At 31.8% G+C, this 24,308-nt stretch overlaps 1 protein-coding gene across 1 annotated transcript in view; it reads left to right on the top strand.

The window, feature by feature from the left end:
- The first annotated feature begins 402 nt into the window (after positions 1-402).
- LOC129960164 (uncharacterized) overlaps positions 403-24,308 on the top strand; it is a 155,795-nt gene continuing 131,889 nt past the window's right edge. The window contains exon 1 of the mRNA XM_056073362.1: positions 403-491. The gene's annotated coding sequence lies outside the window, so the exon portion shown is untranslated. The remainder of the gene's footprint in view (positions 492-24,308) is intronic.

Here is a 24,308-nt window from a genome sequence, read left to right as displayed (position 1 = left end):
TTGCTGATTAAAATCTTTAACACAGAGCCCGATTCTTGAAATAAGAAAATGCTTCTTTTTTTTTATGTCGGTTTTCCCTCCTTTCTTCTTGGATCTTTCTTGGTAAATTAAAAGATCTTTCTTGGTAATTCTGAAAGATGTGAAAATGAAAGTAAGCAAAAGACACGAAAACATTTATAACATTTCATTTACTTCAGGAAATTGTTAAAATAAAATTTAAAAAAAATCCTAGACTTAATCAATTGTATTCAGTTTTATTTAAATAAAAAAATAGAATAGAATTTAATCAACCGAAATTCGCTGATGATTCAAATTATTTTCTTTTATGTCAATGTTTCTTTTATGTTTCGAATTATGTCAATTCAGGTAAAGTAAAAAATTGTCTTTATTACTAAATTGTGTTCCGTTGCTAAATTCATATTATTGAAAGGAACAATCAAAGCATCAAGGAAAAATTTCTGACTTTTTTAAGGAAGATTTAACCACATTGGGTATGAATTGTATTGTATGTTTCATTTTTAAAATACTGAGCACTGTTTATTTATATTATAACTATTTGCTATATATTATAAATATTTGCCTGTTTATTATTCATATTGTTTTTAAACTATTAATATTTTAATATTGTAATTATTATAATCTTATTTATAAAAATTACAATTTATTTGTTAAAATATATTACATGTTAAAAATTAATTTTATTTCAATTTTTGCTTAAATTTGTTATTTTCTCTTTTTATATCCATATTTAGAACCAATTTCTCTTATTTTGAATTTTTAGATAAAGCGAACTTTTGCTTTGTTCCGGTCATCTTTGAATTAATGCAGTTCACAATCTGCGTGATCGTACATAGTTCTTAGTTTATTCGAAGAAATGGAAGCATTGGAAAAATTAAAGCAATTTATTATCTGTAATTTCTCAATTCAATCGAAATTAAGAATTTTAAGAATACATCATGATTATCATGTTATTGATAAGAATTACGAGAAAAATTCAGTAGGTTAGGCTTATAGCAGAAGGCACAGTCTACGCTGATAGCAATAAAAAAAGCAATTTGTTTTCTGGTAAACGCCATGGTTGTTTTCACTTATTTTACTGTACATAGCGCCATTACTTTTCTTGTTAAAAACATTGTTTGAACTCCACTTAAAAATTTTTTTCTTTGATGATAACGTTTCTATGAAAAAAAAATATGTTATCATTTATAAATTTCGAAATTTTGTTACTCCGTGGAGTTGTATTATTGTCTTTCAAATTATTCTTGAGCATGTACCGCGTAATACTTGTGATCAAAATTTTATTCCGTTCTGTCGAGCAGTATCCTTGTTAAGAGTGCTCAGCGGTAAATCATTTTCATAATCACCTTTTACATCGACCTTTTTCAATTTTTACTATTACTAGTTCACACTCTCTATATAAATACAGGGTGTTGTCGAATTCGACCGATAAATTCAGAGGGGGGATAGTAGGCATCAAGAGGATAAAGAATCGCCATACAACATGGGGTCCCAAACGACGTTTAGGGGGTGAAAATCACAAAAATATAGGGAGAACTGTTGGAAACTGTATAAAATGAATAAAAAAATAACAAATGGTGTTTCAAATAGGAATTTTTTTAAGTGAAAGCACATTCTTAAAGGCTACTTTTCATGTAAGCAACATGCTGATTTGATGAACCAGGGGGTCGTAAATTATTGAAAACGAAAAAGTAGTTTAGAACCCTTATCTGCAAAAATATTAAAACTTTAAGAAAAATGAAAGTTTGAAAATATAAGGAATTTTATACTCTTAAATTTGATATAAGTTTGTAGTGTGAAAACTGAAGTGGTTTTAAGATATTCAAGAAAAACTAAAATGTTTGCCGGAAAACATCGCTGCAACATCGGCGCCGATGTTTACAGAAGGTATTGAAAAATTCTACCGAAAAATTCTGAGGAGTGATAGTAGGTATCAAGGCGTTAAGAATTTCCAAAGAAAAGTCGCAAACGACGGTGAAAATTTATTTGGTGGAATACAGATACAGCATAGACATTTTAACATAAGAAAGGAGACGATGAGAAACTTTATAAAAATTGCTCAATGCTGGGGCCGCGAAGGTCATTACACAACCGACACCGACGTTTAAAGGACCGGCGGACACGCTCAAACATACCAGATGTGCCTGCGCTTTATCCAGCAGCGACAACGATCTTTGCTACGAGATCTTCCACTATATCCAAAGATGTTTGATAAACAAGAGATTTCATATGGCCCCAAAAGAAGAAATCCATGTGATTGTGGTCCGGGGAACGTGGAGGCCAATCAACAGGTCCGCCACGTCCAATCCACCTCCCAGGATATGTATCATCTAGGTAGTTACGCACAGAATTCGAAAAATGCGCTGGTGCACCATCATGCATTAACCACATGCCCTGGCGTGCAATGGCCGGTATTCCCCGCAGTAAATCCGGAGGAACGTGCTGCAAGAAAACAAGGTAATTAGCGCCACGGAGGCGTTCGGACATAAGATACGGTTCCAACAGATAATCTCCGAGAATTCCTTCCCAGATGTTAATACTAAATTTGTCTTGCACGATCGACGAGATACTTATATATGAGGATTTTCGGACAACCAAATATGTACATTCTGCGTGTTGAATATGCCTTCTCTAGTAAAGCAAGCTTCATCTGAGAATAAAATTCTTGCAGGAAAGAGTGCATCTTCCTGTGTGACACCAAGCATCCAGCGTGCGAACTCCATCCGACGTGGGAAATCGTCATCGCATAGGAATACGACTTTCTGCAAGTGGAAGCGGGTGCATGTTTTCAGAACGCATGACTTTCCACACCATTTCGCGCCGAATACCCAATTCAGCTGCAACTTATCGCGTGCTTGTCGATGGGGTGTCGGCAAAGCGCTGCAAAACTCGGTTTTCTGTTTTAGGTGTGCGCACACTTCGTTTTTGCCCAGCATTTTTCCTCGTTATTTTGAAGGATCCTGTCTCCCGCAGCCGTCGATCAATATTTGCAAAGGTGCTGTGGTGTGGACAATGCCTCTTTAGATATTGCTCTTAGTATATTCTTTGTGCTAGGCGTCTATTACCCTCCGCTCAGCCGTAAATTAAATGCATATCCGCATATTCGTCATTTGGGAAGTCTGACATTTTGTTTGCGAGTGAAACTTATCAACTATCAATTCTGCACTGCTCCTTAATGAATACAAGCTGCTTTCATACTCCTTGAACCAACAATTCTGCAATCCTTACTGCTTTTATATTCCTAGAATGCATAGAAAATTTACATACGAGAAAGCTTCTTCTTCTCGACTATCTTGTTCCAAATCCTCGCATTCATAATCCCATTCTCTTTGCCAGGCTAATTGTCTCTTCGATGTCTGTTTTTGCGATTTTCACAGAATAAACGTTTCCTGCGACCCTAGGTTTTATGATAATTTTTCATCTTCTTAATGCCTACTATCACTTTTCTAAATTTACCTTTCGGATTTGGCAACACCATCTGTAAACTTCGGTACTGATGTTGCAGCGATGTTTCCTGGCAAACATTTTAGTCTTTCTTGAATATCTTAAAACTTTCTCAGTTTTCACACTACAGACTTATATAAAATTAAAGAGTATAAAATTCCTTATATTTTCAAGTTTTTATTTTTCTTAAAGTTTTAATATTTTTGCAGATAAGGGTTCTAAACTACTTTTTCGTTTTCAATAATTTATGACCCCCTGGTTCATCAAATCGGCATGTTGCTTACATGAAAAATAGCCTTTAAGAATGTGCTTCACTTAAAAAAATATGTAGTTGAAACTCTATCTGTTATTTTTTTATTCATTTTTTACAGTTTCCAACAGTTCTCCGACTCTTTACATTTTTGCTATTTTCACCCCCTAAACGACGTTTGGGACCAAATGTTGTATGGCGATTCTTTATCCTCTTGATGCCTACTATCCCCCCTCTGAATTTGTCGATCGAATTCGGCAACACCCTGTATTTATATATCTTGTTCAAATTTTCAATCGTTTATAAAATACTTTTTATTCATCCTCTCAAGTTCAAATACATTTTTTAAAACTTATAGTGGGTGACACTCGATGTTAATACAGTTTTTCAAATATTAATTTATAATTATTAAATTTATTTAAAATATTAAATATTAGAGTTTTAGCAGTTTGTAATGAAAATTGAAATCAACAGGCAGTAGCTCAATCGGTAAAAAGCAAGGATTTTAATATTTTTCACGCGAAGGTGAAGAATGCGAGTTCAATTCTTGCGAAAGTAGGAATTGTCTTAATTTTTTTTTCTATTACTTGTTATAAAAGAAGAAAGAAATATTTTTCGATGAATAAATAATAAAACCTATTCCAGCCAATTTGGAGAGTTATGACTTGTTATCTTTTCTCATCAGCTATTCTATAATTGTATAACCAGAAAGGGATAAATGAAATCTTAAATGGCTGATAAGGAAGGTGTGGAAATTAGATAAATGAAAAATTGCTATATGACTTTCAAATTTCGGCAAAAAAATCCCACTAATAAGAATCACTAACTGAATCAAAACTTGATAAAACATAATGGAAAGCTAAAAATATGAATTAGAATTTTTTTTAATTGGAAAGAAACATTAGCGATTCGAGAAACATATCTCATTACATGAAATAAACACTACATCAAGTGTTCAGCCAACTTTATTGAATGAAACACAATAACCTGATTAAGATTTAGACATTGTCAAGAACTGCATCAAACAATTATGTCAAATTAGTTCACAATTAATATTCATTGTTAGCTGCAATTAATAAAAATCGGTCTAATTATCACAAAAATAGAATAAAAGCGATATGGAACTGGTAAGATTAGAGGACAGAAAGAAGTAGTAGGTCATAAACTAGAAAACATAATCAAACAAAACTAATCCCTTTTGATGTTGGAATGATAAGATTTGATTGTCCTTAGGAGGGATTAAAATGGCTTTTAATTTTGAGAATTTTACATGCTTTTTTAAGTTAAATAGATAAGCAAATAACAAAGAACAAATGGGAATGAGTCAAACTCTTTCTTATCAATAATAATTTTTATCCTCCGGAATTTTTAATTAGGATTAATAAATATGACTTTTTATTCTCTGATTTTTTTCAACTCCTCCTTTGTGAAAAGAAAATATAATTTTCGGATTTAACTATGCTTTTAAATAAAAATTTAATTCTCAGGAGTTATTACACTTTTTAATATCTTGTAATTTTAATTTTGTTTTTAAAACTAATTTTTACAGAATTCCATGAATTTGCTTTTGTTTATTTCCATAGTAAAAGTATAGATTTCTGAGCTTTTTAAGAATTGTTTTTGCTGTATTAAATTTAGCTATTGGAAATCGATTCTAAGTTACGATGACCAGGTTGACTAAAGTTTAGTTTTGCTTGCAATCTCAATTCTATACATCTTCAAATGAGTAGTTTGTTCTTTTTATGATTACAGTACCACTTATTGTTCTTTTTATGATTACAGTACCACTTATTTTTATGGATTCAGAGATTATATTATTTCAGGTCAATCTCCATAGTTTTTTAGTTACTAGATTGCTCATTTTACAAATTCGGTAATTAAAATATAACGATATTTAAAGATTAAATTCAGTACATATTATAAAATTTAATATATTTATTTTAAAACGATTCCATTGATTCAATATTTATTAAAAAGTCTTTCACTTGCATAATATCCCATTTTGCAGTTATTCAAGGACCATTTTTAAACATAAACGTGACCGAAAATCAGACAGAATCGTGATCAGATGACAAATAAGACATCAGTTATCACTACATGTTCCCATTTCCACACCAATTTCGGAAAATGTCATCCATGACAGATTTAAAGGGCATCAGAATCTCATAGACGAAAAGGGCGGGAATAGAACAGGTAGATTCGGGTCTCGAACCCATTATCCTCAGATATCGAATGTTTCATTTGCCCACCACGTTTCCTTATAGTATTAAGAATAAAATGTCATAGAGTATAAACTGAGAAATTTGTTCTGAATGTGAATGATATGACTTTTTTATGGAGATGCCAATTAATGATACAATACAGCGAAACCATCATGATTTTAATTTCATAACCCACCATTTGTTTGAAATTAAAATAACATAAGATCGTACTAAAATATCAATATCTTTCAAAAATGTGAATAAACTGAAAGTCGGGCTTATATTTAATAAGAAAAGATCAATCAACGTTAGAAAAAATTACAAATGAATGATGTCAGTATAAAATAGTTTTATTCTGTTTTTTTATATTATTTGTAAGAAAATATTATCTTCATCAGTGGCTTAGTTGTTTTTGCTTCTAATCTGTTAAAAATTTATTTCAATTAAAATATAAAATATGAAAACAATCCTGTTTAACTCGTTGCCCGTTAATTCAATAAAAAGTCGAGTATTATCACTTGAGATAATTAGTTGTGATTTTCAACTAATGAGCATTTTATTTCTTGATATAAATATTTTTTATAAATTTTTATGTTTTTGAATTGCATCTCTTTACATAAATATTAAAAGATGAATGGATATAATGGATAGACGAATAGATTATATTTAGATAGAAATAAGTTAAGATAGGTATATATAGGTACCTTCAATATTAGGTTTTCTTTTAGTACTGTACTATAACTATTATTATGGTTTTCATTTCTTATCGTATTCCTTCGTGTTTCCTTGATTTTGTGCACTGCATTTTAAGCTATTCAAGCTATATTATATAATTATCTTTTGAAAATTGAATTTAGTCACATTAAAGTATAGACGAAAAAAGGATTTTGCGTATTAAAATATTTATAAAAAAGCATTTCTCGTAATTAAAAATTTTAAACATATTTTTTTAAATGCTTTTATTTACCTCCATGTTGCTATTCCATCTAGTGCCAATATAAAACAAACTTTTATTTTCACGCATAAGAAGTTTACACCGTAGCATTTAATATCTACGCAACATTAATATCATGCAACAATTGTAATCTTTGTTATACTGATGTAATAATTTCTCCGGATTTTGCTTAAAGTATAAAAACATGGCAAAAAAAGAACAGAGAAATCATCAATCATCTACACTGCCTGGCCATTTGGATCTTGAATGATTTGTTCCGGAGATTGCAGGATAATTACAAAAAAATCTGTCATTGGTGGACACATCAGCTTGCCCCTCCGATAGGAAGTTTATCCCTCATAAAAATACAAGAACAGTTTTCGTGTATTTCCGTGTTCCTTTTTGCATCATCAATGAGACAAGAAATGATGCACAAAGTCTAATAATAATCATTTTCTGATTCTTAGCCATGAGCAAAGAGCAGGGAGATGAAAAGGCACACTGAAATTAATTAAATTGCAAAATGCGTTTAAGCCTGAAGAGTGGTAAATGTCAAAATTTCTGATACCAAGTTGGGTTTGACGATTAGGGATGACATCACTTGTACTGAAATCGAGAAAGTTTTGTTAAAAAAACATTAAAACTATTCATGTATTGTTGGTTGAGGATTTTGGATTGATTAGGCTATTGGGATATCAGTACTTGAGCCTTTGAATCATACTCGAATATCTTTCCAGACAGAGATGGCCTCCTACAAATACGAATTCTTGTTATAAATAGGAGAGGTTACAGTCCAACCCATTTAATTACGACTCACTGGAATGTTTTTTCAGTGACGGTGTGACTCAGTCATAGCCTTTCCAATGCTATGGCTGAGATACAGCTTTTATAACGTTCTCATCAATTAACTCGCACCTTAAAGAATTTCTTTGTAAAAAAAATCCTTTCTTTCCTTTCAAAATTAGAACAAAAACCAGCTGATGTTTAATTGAAGTATTCATAAAATTATCGCAAGAATTCTTTTATTTGATTAACAGATAAAATAATTCAAGCCACCCTGCTAAAATGAAGATGATATGTGTGACGATGATAATCTTTGACGAACTTTGATCTGCAAACATAACCAAAGTCCTTCTTTTTCAATAATTCTAAAACTTATTTTCAGGTTAAGGTGTGGCAAAAAATACTATGATATTCACTGCTATATGATGGTGATTATAAGAAGAGAACGTTGGGGAAAATACAATAAACCCCAATTTAGAAGAGTGCAGAAAAAATTGACCCAGAGCAAGATATCTGCCATATAATTTGCCTGCAGTAGGTCATGAAGACTCTAAATTGCGCAACGTATAGAAAAAAGATTATGCAGAATTCAGTAATGGACATAAACAAACCGAAGTGGAAAATTATGCTTATTATAGAATAAAGAAACCTAAGTGCCATGTGCGGTACTTGAGAGAAGTTTTCAGTTTAAGAGTTATTCCTAAAACTTGATGTGAGAAGACATTTTAAATTGAAAACGCTTCTAGATGTCTTTTATATTTCAGACCCATTTAAAGTTTTCTTTTGTTAACAAGGACATTAACTGTCCAGATGAATTTAATTATTTAATTTAAATGGAATCAATCCTGGCATATTTCCCCGATTTTTTTAATAGCAAAAATTTTTAATATCGAATCCGGCAGTTTTATTTATTGACTCTGAAAATATCTTTAAGGGAGGTTGCAAATTGTTATGATTAAGTTGCATGAAAACAAAATATTTTCAAATTGCCTTATGCTGTGTTGCGAGACAACGGATTCCAAAATGAGCTGTGAATGTGACGTGATCTAAGAGGATTGGGTGTCCAATTCCTGTGTGTGTCTTTTGTTTTCATTCCTTTTATTTCCCATTAATTAATCAATTACATGATCGGGTTTCTTGTTAAATCTTCGATTTTTCGTCTTTTCGTTTTTCTTTTCACCATATTTTCATGTTTAAAGGTATTATCTTTTAAACGCCGACCTTCTTTTAACATGCTATAAATAATTTTTTCTTCTAAATTCTTAAGTTACAAAAATCTGCTCAAATTTAATATTTATATTACTATGACTAGCAAAAAATATTGATCTATTTTCTCATTGGTTCTAGAAGTGAAAAATATCATAAAATTGAGATATATTCAAATAAACTGATTATTTTACAGCCTATTTCCATTCAGTTGTACAAATTTTGAAGAATTTCAAAGATTAATTATAATGTTATATTTTTCCTTCTCTATATACTGATTCAGTGTGTAAGGCTAATTATTAGGAATAGTTTACGCCAACTCCCCCCCCCCCCCAAAAAAAAGACTATTACCTTATTATTTTATCAAATGTAAAACAAGATGATAAAATTCGGTTTAAAGTGAAATCCAGATTATATTACGCTTTTGATATTGATGGTAGAAAATTCAACATTGCTCTCTTTAAAATATTTAATTTTTAAGTTAATTTTGTATATATGTCTTTTAAATTAATGCGTTCATCCATCTTTAAAGAGCAAGCATCTTTTTCTACCGTTAAAATATGGTATATAGCTATTATGGAATACTTTGAAAAGTAACAGGAAAATTAATATTTGTCATAATTTTAGAAATTTATGAGTAATCCCTTTCAAAACTCATGCCATTTGTTAACAATATTATTGTGAAGTTAACAGCATGGATGGAAAAACAATCGCATCTTTCTTGAATGACAACTGACGTAATATTTATTGATCTTCAGTAACAAATATTCGAAGAAATCGAAGGATGTCTTGTGTACACTTATTGCTTCGTGAATTTTACAGAGAGTAGTTTAATGGGTTCAGGTAGCTGCGGAGCGACGTCCAATCCCCTGATAGGGATATATCATGTTGAAGTGTCTGCTGGTATCCAAAACTGTGTGGAATCCATGAACGCCATGTCATGCTGTGCGTGCTCAAGAAATATATAGTATGTATCAAACTTCCAAGTTGAAGGTATCGTATTAGGCTATACATTTTTATTTCAAATCCTTCTTTAATAAAATATCAAAATCTGCAAACAGTACTCTTTGTTTTCAGTTACAAACGAGCCATTAGTAAACTAACCAGCTGTGTCCTACTTTGATAAAGTTTACAATATTTTATAAAAAAAACGTCAAAAAGCACACCATTTTGGATATGAATTAAAATACGGTTAAAAATATGAGGTTGAATACAAGCATCGAATTCCTTATGTTCGACGGTTTTTTTTTTTCAATTAATATTTCATTTTCAATGAAAGTTCGTTTCTATTTTTCAGAAAAAATAAAAATCTCTTTAGTTGTGTCCTTAAATCGACTGTCAGTATGTTTGATAGTACTACATATAGAATATGTGAACATTTAATTAAAAACTTAGACAAAGTACATACACGAAAACGAGTTGTTAAAATCCTTTACACATAGAGTTTTGTAATGTTTATTTAATTAAGATGAAAATGAAACGCATATTAAATACTCTGTACAATGCTTGCTTACAAGTTGATGAGAAACGCATTTCAAGAACATGCTCGAAATTTCAAACTTTTTTTTTATTTCCAACTGCTAACTTTACTATTTCAGTACAACATTCTATTTCGTTGTCTCTTTGTTTTGCTTAGCGCAGATGTTACACGTTGATTATCACAAAGTCACCAGCTGCCTCACATGCGACTGCCCTGAGACTCTGTGAAACCATTTGCTGCCTCATCGCCTTTTCAAATGTGACCCGAGTGTCTCATTTTGACATTTCGATGACATATTGCGAGCTATATGTTGATATCCTCCAGACATTATTTTACATTAATTGTTCAATTCTTCTTTATATATAATAGCAACTTATACACAAAAAATTATCTTTTAAGAATTTTCTAAATGTCATCAAATCCAAATCAATCATGCACTTCCTGTTTCTTACCAAGATATTCCACATAAAGATAAATATTGTGTCGATAAGAAATGTGACTGATTTTGAAGTGGTTTTTTAAAAGACGTCATGAACCGACTAATCTGATGTGTCTGACACTAACGATGACGTGAGTTTACAATTACCAAAACTTCATATTATTCATTCGAATTACAATATTGCTGTTATATATTTAAATATGGTGACATTATTATATGCGTAGTGAAAGGTGGGAGAAATTTTTCAGAATCAAATTTTAAAATTTAAGCCTTGTTTTTTAAACATTTTATGCTAATCTATTTAATTATGAATAGAAAATCCTAACAAATGCGGATATTTTTAAAGCCTGGAAAATGTTTGGAAATGGAGATTCTTTAATTTTTCCTTAAAGCCTTGTTATTTTAGATAAGATTCAGTATAATCTCTAGTTATGATTCAGTATAATTTCTAGTTATGGTTTCTGTATAATTTCTAGTTGTATACAAAAGATAACATTAAACAATTAATGTCAATCTTAGATTTAAATAAACACTTTAATTTTTACGCTGTGATTGAATTCTGAAAACTCTTGAAATAAAACATTATTAAATTTGCACTGGCAACTACAGGACAACTTATATATAAAAAAAATTTCGATATTGTGCAGATTTTGTGCATGTTTAAACATGCCAGGCATAAGTTTAGTTGAACGACGAGTACAGTTCGTCACTACGTAGTTAGGCATTAATAGTTTATGATGAACATAAATCGCCATTATATGGAAGGGTACATTCATTTAGTTTCAAATTTATTTACGTTACATAATGATTTGATTGGATTTAGGAACCCTTTAGCTATCTTAACGATTCTAAATTTTGGAAAGGTCTTGAAAAGATTTTTTTTAATTGGCTAATAACATTCGGTTTTTTCATATGACTTATATTGCTATATAATTCTGTTGTGGGACAGAAGAGAAATACTGTACACAAAATGTATACTTAATATGTTGAGAAACCTAAATTTCTAAGTCTCACTTGTTAATTTTACCGTTTCTCCTTCTGCAAAAGGGGAGGGCGCGTCTCTGAATTGAGGATGAGAAGCTTCCAGTATGGTGGTTGGTTCTCGTCACCCCTGTGGATACACGAAAAGGTGGGGGTCTGGCTCCTCTCATCCATGACGAGACGTACTTCCTTCGGGAAGGGTTATATCGTGGCCGGTGATGACTATTAGGACTCAACCGCAGTTGCCTCCAGTGTTGCTTTTGCGGGGTTCTGGTCATTCCAGTTTTCTCTGTATGCCTACGGGCGGGTCGGAGTAGTCAATTTATAATGATATTCCTTAATTTCTTGCAAAATTTACAAAAATGCCGTCATGAACTTTAATTTTAAGCTATGACTGGCTGAAATTAAACCTCAAAGAAATCGTTACTTTCCAACTTAATCTGAGGAATAGAGAGATTCGCCCTTCAAGAGGGCCCTTAGTACTTAACCATAGCTCTCGCCAGTGTTGCTGTCACGTTGGTCTGGTAATTCAGGCATTTGCGGCCGGTCGGAGTAGTCAGTTTGCGATTATTGCTTCTCCTTTGTCTTCAAAAAGGTATTCTGCATTTCAATTCTATCAATTAAAAGTACGTTCAAGGTGTAGTGATGAAAATTTTACATGGAGAGTACCAAAATGCGCTCCGGTCTTTTCAAGCAAGACCTAAAAGAAAAGCAGAAGCTCTTCACTCGTGGGAAAATGTAAATGAAATGCATTTATTGGTTTAATCAGAACATTTCCTGGGGTTTCCGAAGGGAATTTGTCACTGAATTTTTAGTATAATCTAATAAAATAAATTCATACACAATATTAAACATTTATATCTAGTGAGATTATATCATAATTTTTTAAATCATATATGGTCATCACCAAGAACAATTGAAAATAAATTGTTCCCCAACAAAACAGAAGCCATTTCACTTGGGTCTTACTATGGTCGGAGATAAAATATTTATTTATTTGATTCAAGTTTTCCTGCTTTATGATATCATATATAAAAATTTTGCAGAATTGTGAGGGGGAAAAAACAGAAGGCATTTCACTTGGTTCTCACTATGGTTGGAGATAAAATATTAATTCATTTTATTCAAGTTTTATATTAAGAATTTTGCAGAATTGAGCTGAAGTATTATATTTTATAAACATCTACTTATAGAAACAGTACAGAAAATAAATATAAGAGGATTATTACTTTTTTTTTCTATTTCCTTTCTTCTTTTTTCCTTGCCAGAATACTTAAAAGAAATTATGGAAGCTCAAAGGGTAAGTCAACCAACTGACTTTCCGACCCGCCATGAAGGCACACGGATTTAAACCATAAGGCTGAATGACCAGACCGCCGCAACAGCAACTTTGGCGGAAACTGTGGTTGAGTCCTAAGGGCCATCACCGGCCAAGGTACAACCCTCCCCGAAGGAAGTACGTCCCGTCATCGATGGGAGAAGTCAGATCCCCCACCTATTTGTGTACCCTCCAGGGTAGCGAGATCCAACCACCATGCCGGAAGCATCGCATCCTCATTTCGAGGTGTCCCCCCCCCGAGGGACTAAGCTCATAGGGTAATCTGATTTTCTATCAAACTAAAAATTAAAATCAGTAGCTTAAATATGGTGCTCATCATTTGAATCTGAAGAAAATTTATTTTGTCTCAATCTTGGGTGATCTTGTATTCGTTTACAGATAAGAATATTTTCATTTAAATTTTTCAATAGTATTTATATAAATATTTGAGGTGAACATGAATTTTTTTTAACATGTAAAATTTTGTTGTGAAATATGTTGCATTTTATGCGATACTTTGCATCATGTGGAAACTTTCTTGCGCACTGTCTGGTTTACATTTCGGTTCATTTTACCTGGGATTAATACTCTCAAATGAGTTGGGCCGCGGTGGCCTGGTGGTAAAGTCTCGGCTTGTGAGCCGTAAGGTTTCAGGTTCGAGACCCGATTTCACCGAAGAACCGTCGTGTAAGGAGGTCTGTTGCCCGTTAAATCCGTCATGCCAAACGTTCTCCCGCTGGTGTGGTGTGGTGTGGCGTGGAGAGGGGGGTGCCAGCTCAGGTGTCGTCCTCGTCATCTGACCGTGGTTCAAAATTACGAGGTCCGTCCCAAAATAGCCCTAGTATTGCTTTACAACGGGACGTTAATATAACTAAACTAAACTAAAACTAAAATGACTTTCCAAAGCTATCTAAAACTTCAGTATTGGTTATTCCTCTTGTGTATTTAAGCAGGCTAAATAAATTAGTTAAATATGCCACAATAATATGCTCATTATTAGTCTGCATGATAAATGTCAGATTACATCAGATCATGAACATCTTTCAGACTCATTATTCATATTCATCATAAGCTAGCTACTAATTATGGATGGGAAAAGAATGCCCATGAAACAACAATTGTTAAAAAATAACGCAATTTATTCAAAAATAAGAAGAAGAAAAAAAGAACTTTAGTGTACACGTATATATTGTTTACTTATTTTTTTCTTATTTGTTCATTCAAGAGAAACGGATGGAGCAAATAAAGAGTACAAATGAAACAATGTGGAACACTTACAATCTTCTTAAAAAGGAAATATCCACTATGGTCTACCAAATCAGACATTTTGAGGAAAAAGTCTTGTAGAGAAAAAAATAAGTTTAGTTTCGATTGAGTAGCTCGATTCGAAGTAGTTGCATTATATTTTTCCTTTCCCCCTTTTTTTTCAACTATTGTAAACAAGCACTGAGCTCTGAATGACGCATATCTATTCCAATTACCTTTCTTGATCTTTGGTAACAACAAAAATATCTATGCATCAATTCAGAAATATGCTAAACTTATGAAGAAAGTTATGAACTTTAATGGAAACTGTTTTAATTTTTACAGTGCTTGTGGATTTTATATCAGAATTCTTTAAATATTAAATTTAGAAAAAAACTACGTATAGAATTTTTTTTTCCTTGCAATGCTTAAGAAATAGAATTGTTTTATCAAGTATAGGGTGGTGTCATTTTAAAATTGGGCGTAGTTAAGTTTAATAAGAATAAAATCTCGTTTTGAAATTACACGAAGACTGTTTTGGCATAGATCTCGCCCTTTTGAGTCACAGTCAGATGACAAGAGCAAGTTGAGCCCTTTTCCAAATTCCATTCATCCCATATTTCATCAGGAGGACATTTGACCTATCAGATTAAAAACATCCCAGCTCCGAGTATCTCTTTTGAAACCGAGCCTCAGATACGTTCTAAAGCAAAGACTCGATCCCAAATCTCTGCGAATTTTTTAACCAATTTTTTAGATGTTATTTTCTATTAAAAATGATGAGTCTATGTAAGAATGAATTTACAACTCTTTTGTAAAGGAATTTATGAGAAAAAAATTCCTAAATATTTGTGTATCCGATGAAGACTGGCAGGTTGATGAAACAAGAAATACAGAGACTGAAGAATTCGGTGATGGAGAAAAGATATTTTAACTCCCTATCAATTAAAAAAAATTGGAATGAAGAAATACATGGTCATTACATTTTCCTTTGAAAACTGGGCTAAATTTCTATTTTGAAGAGTTGATATTCGAAATAAATTCATTCATAATGGAAGAAAATAATAAAATGAAAATAATTTTTTAAAACATCTTTCTGTACAATATCAATGGGCCTCCTATGATTCAGTTCGAGAATTTATAAAATTCAAAGTAAACAACAGAAGATATTTGCTAATATACCAAATATATAAACTTATGAGTTTAGAAGACAAAATTTTCTTTAAAATTATTTATGTCAGTAGCATCTCTTTTTGAAACTAAGCTTTGAACCTGGCATGAGCCTGGTAAATTTGAGACATGTTCGGAATATTGAAGAGGCATCTTCCTTATCTTATTCCCACAGAAATATGAGGATGGATTAGGTAAGAAATTTGACTTTCACCAGTTTTAAACGGATTTCAAGTGAGTCAAGCTATGAAAAGCGCTATTGCGAAGTGAATATTAAGACTATGCCATCAGGTCAATGTGATCTCAGTGTTTAGGATTGATAAAATATAACCTTTTTTCAGAAAGAATATCTAGCTATTGAACTCTAAATTAAAAATTCAAACAATATTTGCAAAGCTTTTTATTTCTTTAAAAATTTTATTGAGTACTAGCTGGTACTCGGCGCTTTACTGTCGCAGAAGAAATAATTTTAGAAATATCGTTTGAAATTTGAAATAACTATCTTGTTTAATTAGGAATGATAGGAAGAAAGATATTTATTTTCTTGTCGACAATGGATGCATTCATTGAAATTGAATAATATATAAAGGATAAGTATAAATAATATTTATTACATTTTTTTATTGTATTATTCAAGTGTACTTTCCGTCTCCAGCAAAAACAAATAAATTTCTTGGCGGTCCGACTCGTGAGCATCCAACATACAACTGGCCATGTGAAAAGCATGGATTTTCTTGGTTCAAAACAATAAATTGGCAAAGTTTTATCAAAATCGGGTGAAAGATGCGGCAGCGCATAAAATACGAATGAACAAAAAATTATTTTTATATATTAGAAGATATAACAATTGTACTATGCCTATATCCTTCGCGCAAGTGCAAGCAATTAGTCGGCAAAGTTTTATCGCAATCGGATGAACGGTACGGCAGCGCATAAAATACGAACAAATTTTTATATATTAGATATGAAGTCTAAGCGCTCTATTTCAAAAATTTTCCTTGAATTAAAAGCAATTTATAGTGTATTGCATGAATTAAATGCACATCATGTTATCCAATGCATCGTGACATCTTGATTTATTAGTTATGTCATACGTGGCTTCTCTTATTGTTACTTAATAATACATCCTTGCATTCATTATTGCTGTGTCAATTTGTTTTCTACTTTGTTCTTTCAATTGTTACTTCAATAAAGAAATGTTTGTTCAAACAAGCTAGAAACGCCTACTCATTTTATAATAACCTCTATTCAGGACAGTCTTTTTCTTCGTTGAATGTGTAGTTGGGGGTTTGCGTGCTGACAAGTAAATTACATCGATGTAGACAAGCAACTTAAGGATGTTTAATACAATACAAAGAAATAGTGATTTCCTTCAACAAATCGTCTTCTTCCCATTCAACAATGTTCGTAATTTAATGATTTAAGATAAGATTCTTTCTTACATATTTCTAGAGCAGTGGGATTCAAGCCTGATATTAAAATTTATTTCAATTCTTTCAAAGTATCTCACATTTTCTTTTCTGGAAGGGAATTTAAATAAATTTTAAAATTCATGTATCTTGATTAATGATTGTAAGATAAAAATTACGACTCCAAAATGCTAAAGTTTTTTTTAAATCAAAATTATGAAAATAAATTATAATAATCAGTTCCAAGGACCCATGTCACAAAAACCACCTATGGTAGCGAATACCATTTTTTTATATATTATTAGTATTCAGAAAATACTTGATTCAATTCTGAACTCAAACTGTAAATAAAATTCTGCCGTTCTCTCATTCAGAATGCTTTGGAACTCAAGAGTAAGTCTGGGCGATGACGGAATTTCATCGTCGCGATATATCGTCCAACAAATGTCGATATTTTTCGATATATCATGATATCATTATTTATTTATAGCTATTATAAGTTATAAATAGCATCTCAACATATTGACTGATCAGAATGACTGCAAATAAAAAGAAGTTTCAATTTATATAATAAAAATATTAGTTTTCTTTTGAATAAAAATAGAAAATAATTCTGTTAAAACCCCTTTAATAAAGTTTTTCACTGTCAAAACAATGCTTACATGTTACAATTTATAACACTGCGCTTAAAACAAGTATTTTTTATATATATATTAGAATATGACTGTATTAACAAAAATTCTGTATCAAGGACAATAAGAATGAAGAGTAACAAAAAATAAATACTAACCGGTAACCAAAACAAAATCGAAAGCGTAAATTAATTGTTAATATCGATTTACTGTATCGCGATTTATCGTGATCCGCTAGGCGAAAGCGGAAGTATAACGGATTTTTTTTTTTTTTATATATATATACGAGTATGCTTGAGTGTGAAAATGCGAGCTGCGAATAAAAATGTGGATTTAATCTGAATGATCCTTTTTGATTTTATTTCTGAAGATGGATGTTTAGCGATTAAACAAATTTTTATATATTAGAATATGATAGCATTTATAGAAATATTAACAAAAATTCTATATGAAGGTGAAAGAGAATGAGGAGCAACAAAAATAAACACTAACAATAACCGAAACGGAATCGAAAACGTAAATTAATTGTGAATATCGATTTATTGTTTCGCTGTTTATCATGAACTATTATTCTTGATCATGATTTCGATATATCGATATTTTTCGAAAATTGGCATCAAAAATCGATTTTTCAAAAATATTGATTTTTTTTTCGATACATCGAAAATCGGCACAGCTTTACTCAATAGCACTGTAAATTCTGTCGTCCATTTTTTGTTAAAATCATTTTGAGATTGAAACTAGTTTTACTATAAATAATTTTCTAATGCAGGGAAGAATCATTTTCTTTTCAACAGAGTATGTTTTATGGTTATTATTCATAAATAGAAGCTCTTAAATTACATTTTGGACCCATATATCATATAACCATATTTATTTGGAATTTTCCAAAAATTAAGCTCTACGATGAAGAATGCAGCAGCTTTTACGGAACGAAGATAATGCTTAGAGGTTATAGATATCATTGATGATACATAATGAATGTTTTGAAAAACTGTTAGTATAATAGACATTTGAAGGATTGCAAAAATCAATTGTAAAACAATTTTTTATTGAAATGTGTATGTGATATTTAAATCAATTAACAAAAATTTTCTTTCTAATGCTTTAATAATGCTTATAATGATGTATGATTGAAAATCTCCTTTGAAAAACGAAGAAGTGAAACAGTTTGTTTCTATTCTCCTCATGTTGGAATTCACAAATATGTCTACCTCCTTTCAGAATTTTTCTCAAATGTGGAAGGGAAGCGAAGTGAATTTTTCTTCTGATCCTAAACATTTGAGTTAATAAAAAAAAGGGAAGGTTTTATGAATAATAAAACTCAAATTAATTTAAAATTATTCATTATAGATACATTTGAAAAAAATTTCATAAAATGCCAAAAGAGTTTTTTTTTCCCGCACATTTTACTTAGAAAAAAAATTGAAGAAAAAAGAGCTGTGAACTATCCTTTATATTATATTACTTTATCATAACTTAAATTCTGTTTTTTTACATAAAAAAGAATAAAATTATTCTTAATATGCATTATAAATCTTCATAGGCTTATAATAATTTTTGAGGGATAAAAATTTTTTAATAACCATCATGGTAAAATACATTTTTTTTTCACCTACAGAAGAAGTATAAATTAAAAAAAAAATCATTCTTAATAATTCTAATGAGACCTTTAATCATTTGTATTTTTATCTCTTTTATAACGTGCATTTTTTTAAAAATACAAAAATAATTTCCTTTTATGCATATATATTTTACTTCTATATTGAGATACGTTAATCTCTAAAAAAGGGTAAGGAACAATGGAGTTAAGTTTAATTATATTAACGTCCCGTTTTAAAGCAACACTAGGAATATTTTGGGACTGGCCTCGTAATTTTAATCCGCTGTCAGATGATGAGGATACCACCTGATCTGGCACAACTTCTCCAAACTTCTACACCACACCAGCAGCAGGACGTTTGGCCTCGACGGATTTAACGTGCACCAGACCCGTTGACACGACGGTTCGGTTCTTCGGTGGATACGGATCTCGAACCTGAATCTTATGGTTCCGAAGCCAAGATCTCGCCACCAGGCCACCGAGCCAAGGAATAACGAAAAACTACTTGAAAAAAAAACTATCCTACAATTACAAGTCATACGCAGGAACCACTGCTACTGATGTTCAACCAAAAATTATTCGGTAAATAGGGATTTTAAAAGATCATTTCTGCTGCTATGAAAACAAAATCAAATTGATTCATCGGCATTTGAGACTCGACAATTTCGGAATTTCTTGTGACAGGGAAAAGGATTGGGTTTCGATACAGATAAAGAAATCGTACATGAAAGATTTTTAGACACAGATAAAAGTAATTGTACATGAAAGATTTTTAGACACAGATAAAAGAAATTGTACATGAAAGATTTTTAGACACAGATAAAAGAAATTGTACATGAAAGATTTTTAGACACAGATAAAAGAAATTGTACATGAAAATATTTTCATCCAGAACAATCCTGGGGTATCAACCAATATGAAACTCAACCAGAACTAAACTCGAAAATAAATTAATACGCGTTCTTCTATTCTGTTTTGGAATCATATGATGGGTGAATGCTGTGAAATGCCTGAATGATTTCAGGAATAGTTCAATTTCGGAAACAATACAAATCTATTCACGCTAAATTAACCTATTTCCTAAATTTCTAGCAACGAATGTTTCATACGATTTTTCCTCGTGACATTGTAGGTAAGATCATTTTCAAAATTTTGACCTTGGAGGAACTAATCGTCCAGGCAACTTTTAAGGCCCCAAACACCGTCCTGCTGACCCCGAAACCATTATCTATTAGATAGCGCTTGTTCTTTTCTCAAAATATGATGGGGAAACGTAGTCACTTTCAGGTAATAAAGAAGAATGGAGGAAAAAGTATCTGTGTCACACAGGTGGGATTTCCAGACGACCCCAAGAGAGATGTAAGCAGGAAATTTTTTGTGCAATACCTACGAATTCAGTCCACTGATGCTTGACATTTGAGAAGGAAAATAAATCAAACCGCATTTCAAGATCCTTCTAGAGAACTTTCTCCTGCCAGAAATTTTTCTCTCATCAGAAACAGAACTGAGCCAATATTGAATTTTCAGAAACAAAGCCAATTCCATATGACTGAAAGTAGGAATGTTGGTGATTGTTTCATAGTTTTATCATTCTTGTAAAATATTCTTGAAAGTCTTCTCATAGTTTAATCTTCGCCTGCAGTGTTGTTGATATAAATCAGGGGTGGGAATTAAGTCGATCGCGATCGACCGGTGGACCACCAAGGCATTTAAGGTGTGACCGTCTTTACTAAGACCCAAGACGCGCATACGAAAAGAAACATATTTACGTAACATCGTTTTCCTCAAGAGATAAAGATAATACAAAGTTTATCTTCTTCAAAATGATAAAATTTTAAAAACAAGCTGCTCAGAACTTAAGAATAATTTTTGGAATATAATGGACGTATCCTAATTTTAATATCATTTAAAATCGCTCTTTGGTTCTACTTACCTGTGTGAATCTGCATTTTCAATTATGGATATAATTAATACAACATATCGCTCCTGCCTCACAGACGACCACTTAGAATCCAGTACAAAATTATCTGTTAATAATTATATACCAAGATTTTGGCGGTCAGTATGTAGCCGAAGTCTCTTACTCACTATAACTACAAGAACTAACTTCAGATGAAAATGATTTATTTTCTAATGAATTTTTAATTTTTATGATATTAAATGCATCATTTGATATTTTATTTGTGGCAATTATTATTATGTTTGTAATTATGCAGGTAAGTACACATTCCGTATTCATTATTAAGTTATAATAAATATTGTAGACCTACGTCACTGGATGGACAATAGCAGTTTGAAAATATCAGAAGTAGCCCGTAGCCTGACGAAGTCTGCCCACCCTTGATATAAATGATCATCATTTAAGATAGCTAATTTTTTTTGTGTGTTTAGAGAATTAATATTTTAAATTTTCCAATGAAATGATATATATCCATTGGGAATTCTACAGGAGACACTAATAAATTTTTAAAATGAACACTAGGTATACGAATTTTTTCTAATAGAATCCAAGTAAATTGCATTTTCTTAAGAATTCGGACTTATTAGGTTTTGAAGCCATGTCGATGTTTTTCTTGAAGTATAACTTCCACAGAAAAATGAGATGAATAATAGATTGAACTTTCTACTTGAAGAGGAAGCTCTGTGATTGAACTATGAACTGCTAACTTTTACAAATTTCATTGTGCGCTTCTATATCTTACCTATTTTCCATCTTCATTCTTTTCATTTGTTGTAAAATTTTGAGTCACCAAGACCGATGCAACAGATTTTGCTACTCACTTTTATTTATTTACCTCGATTTATTTCATGTTTGTAAAGATGAAATTTTTCATCTAATTTTCATTTACTTGATAAACTAGAGTTTGGCATACTTGTGTGTTCTAGATATAAATGCTTTATTTTAATATTATCAGTTAATAGATTCACTTAATTAAATTTTGATTTCGAATTTATTTTTTCCTATTCCCCACCTGGCTCTGAATTTTTAAAAAATTTAGAGTCCATAACATTTATAATATTAAATTATAACTACTAGAAATACAAAATTTCCACTTTTTTAGAGCACCGAACGAAATCTGTTATTTAAAACTTGAACGTGAAAATGGAATGCTTCATTTATCAAATGAAAGTATAAAAAGCGATATAAGAACTATTCCTTCAGTAAGTCCTTTCCTCCGTAAAGTATTTATTGAGGGTTTATGAATTTCATTAAATGTAAATTGAGAAGTCAATTTATACCTAACTGAAAGCATGCCTTAAATTAGGTTGGTATGCCAAACTAGTAATACAGAAAATTTTACTAATTTTTACACGATTTTTCTCATTTTATAAAAGTATATTTGTACCCTTGCTTTTTTTTTGTGTTTCTTTAAATTTTCCTTTCTTGTAGAAATAGAGGGCGGTTATAATTAAACTTCCCCTATAAATAGCATCATATAACGCAAACGATTGAACGAATTGCAATGAAATTTGACATATAGACTATACACAAAATGTGCTCACAGAATTTTGAAAAAAAAAAATGTAGTTCCAAAGTGTCCACTAAAGGGAGTATTTTCCGGAAAAACATTAAATTTACTACAATAAACGACCAAAGCGAAAAACAGAAACAATATTAACATTTATTGACTTGTTTATGATCACCTTGTCATTGAACCACATTAAATAAAGGTAAGGAAAAATACAGTACGCTGTTTGAGAGAGAAAAAAAAACCCAGTTCAGTTTTCAAAAACAAGAACGAATTAGGATGAAATTGCTCAGGAGGAGCACTTGTTAATCGTGCATAGAACGATGTAAGGAAAGGTGCTGCATGTGGCCATCCTCATTTACCTGAAAAATTTCAAGTCGATGGGTAATGTGTTCAACAGCAGATAGCAACTGATCAGTTGTGATTCTTCCACATGAAGCGTTATGGAGTTCTTTCAGTCATTCAATGTCGTTACGCCTCCACGATACACCAGGCATTTTAAGTGGTCCCATAATCGTACGGTGACAGGACCATGTGCAGTTATTTCCTCAAAGAAGAATGTCCCAATGACGAATGTCGCCATAAATCCACACCAAACAGCCATCTTGGGAGAATGTAGATTAATTGCAGGGTGCATCAGCGTATTTTCTTATCTGTGTGTTGACTGTCTCTTTGAGGTAGAAATGAGCCTCGTCGCTCCATAGAATATTCCAAGACCATAGCAGGTCGACAGTCATTCTGTTGAGAAAACTGACTGCGAATGAGAGACGTTGTGGCTTGCCCCTGACAAACAGCTCTGGATATGGTGGATTTGGTATGGGAAGTAGTGAATTTTGTTTATGAGCACTTTCCGGATGGTACTGTAAGAATAGCCTGTCTGTAGAGAAATTGCACGTGCGCTACTGCCCCCAAACTCTGATGTCTGTGTGCGGCAACAGCTGTCTTGATGCATCAACAAGTACCGGTATGACAAGTTTACGGCCTCTTCCAAGTTGTTCCAAGTTCCAAGTTCCTCCTCTTATCAAGTTGAATTTCTAATTTCTTGGTCGTTTCAAATCTCTTAATCCTGACCCGAATACCTTTAATAGATATTGGTCCACACCGTAAGTTCTTTACACGATGAAATTCACGAACTGCAGCAGAAGCATTCCCCTTGTTTTGGTAAAACAGCTTCACCAATAACGCACGTTCGACCAAAGATACCGTTATCATTACAGCCGGAAACATCGACATAAAACATGACAATGTCAACAAACGTTTCATACCCTAACCTGTTTTGCATAAATCTTCCTCTTCTAAGCAAGCATGCAAATCTCTACATTTTTTTCCCCAGAACAGACAGCTTTTCCCAGTTTTACATTTTATTACTCATAACTCTTGTTCTGGATTGTTAAAATTGTTTCTGTATTCCGTTTTATTCCGTTTTGGTCGTTTATTGTGTTAAATTTAAAGTTTTTCCAGAAAAAGTTCCCTCTGGTAGATATTTTGAAACTTTTTGAAATTTCGTTGCAATCCGTTCATCCGTTTGAGTTGTAGGCTGCTGTTTATAGGAGAAGTTTAATTATAACCACCCTGTATATTTATGGCTTTATAATTATTTTTAAACTGTTGAAAAGATTAAACTTGTTTCTTTGGTCTGCAATATATACCTACAGTGATCTATTTGAAATTTAGCCAAAATATCGATTTTCTGGGCATTCCAGCATTTCACTTGTTAAAAATACT

This window comes from Argiope bruennichi, chromosome X2, assembly GCF_947563725.1.
Source record: "Argiope bruennichi chromosome X2, qqArgBrue1.1, whole genome shotgun sequence".
Classification (NCBI taxonomy): Eukaryota; Metazoa; Arthropoda; class Arachnida; order Araneae; family Araneidae; genus Argiope; species Argiope bruennichi.
This window is presented reverse-complemented; position numbering and strand designations above follow the sequence as displayed.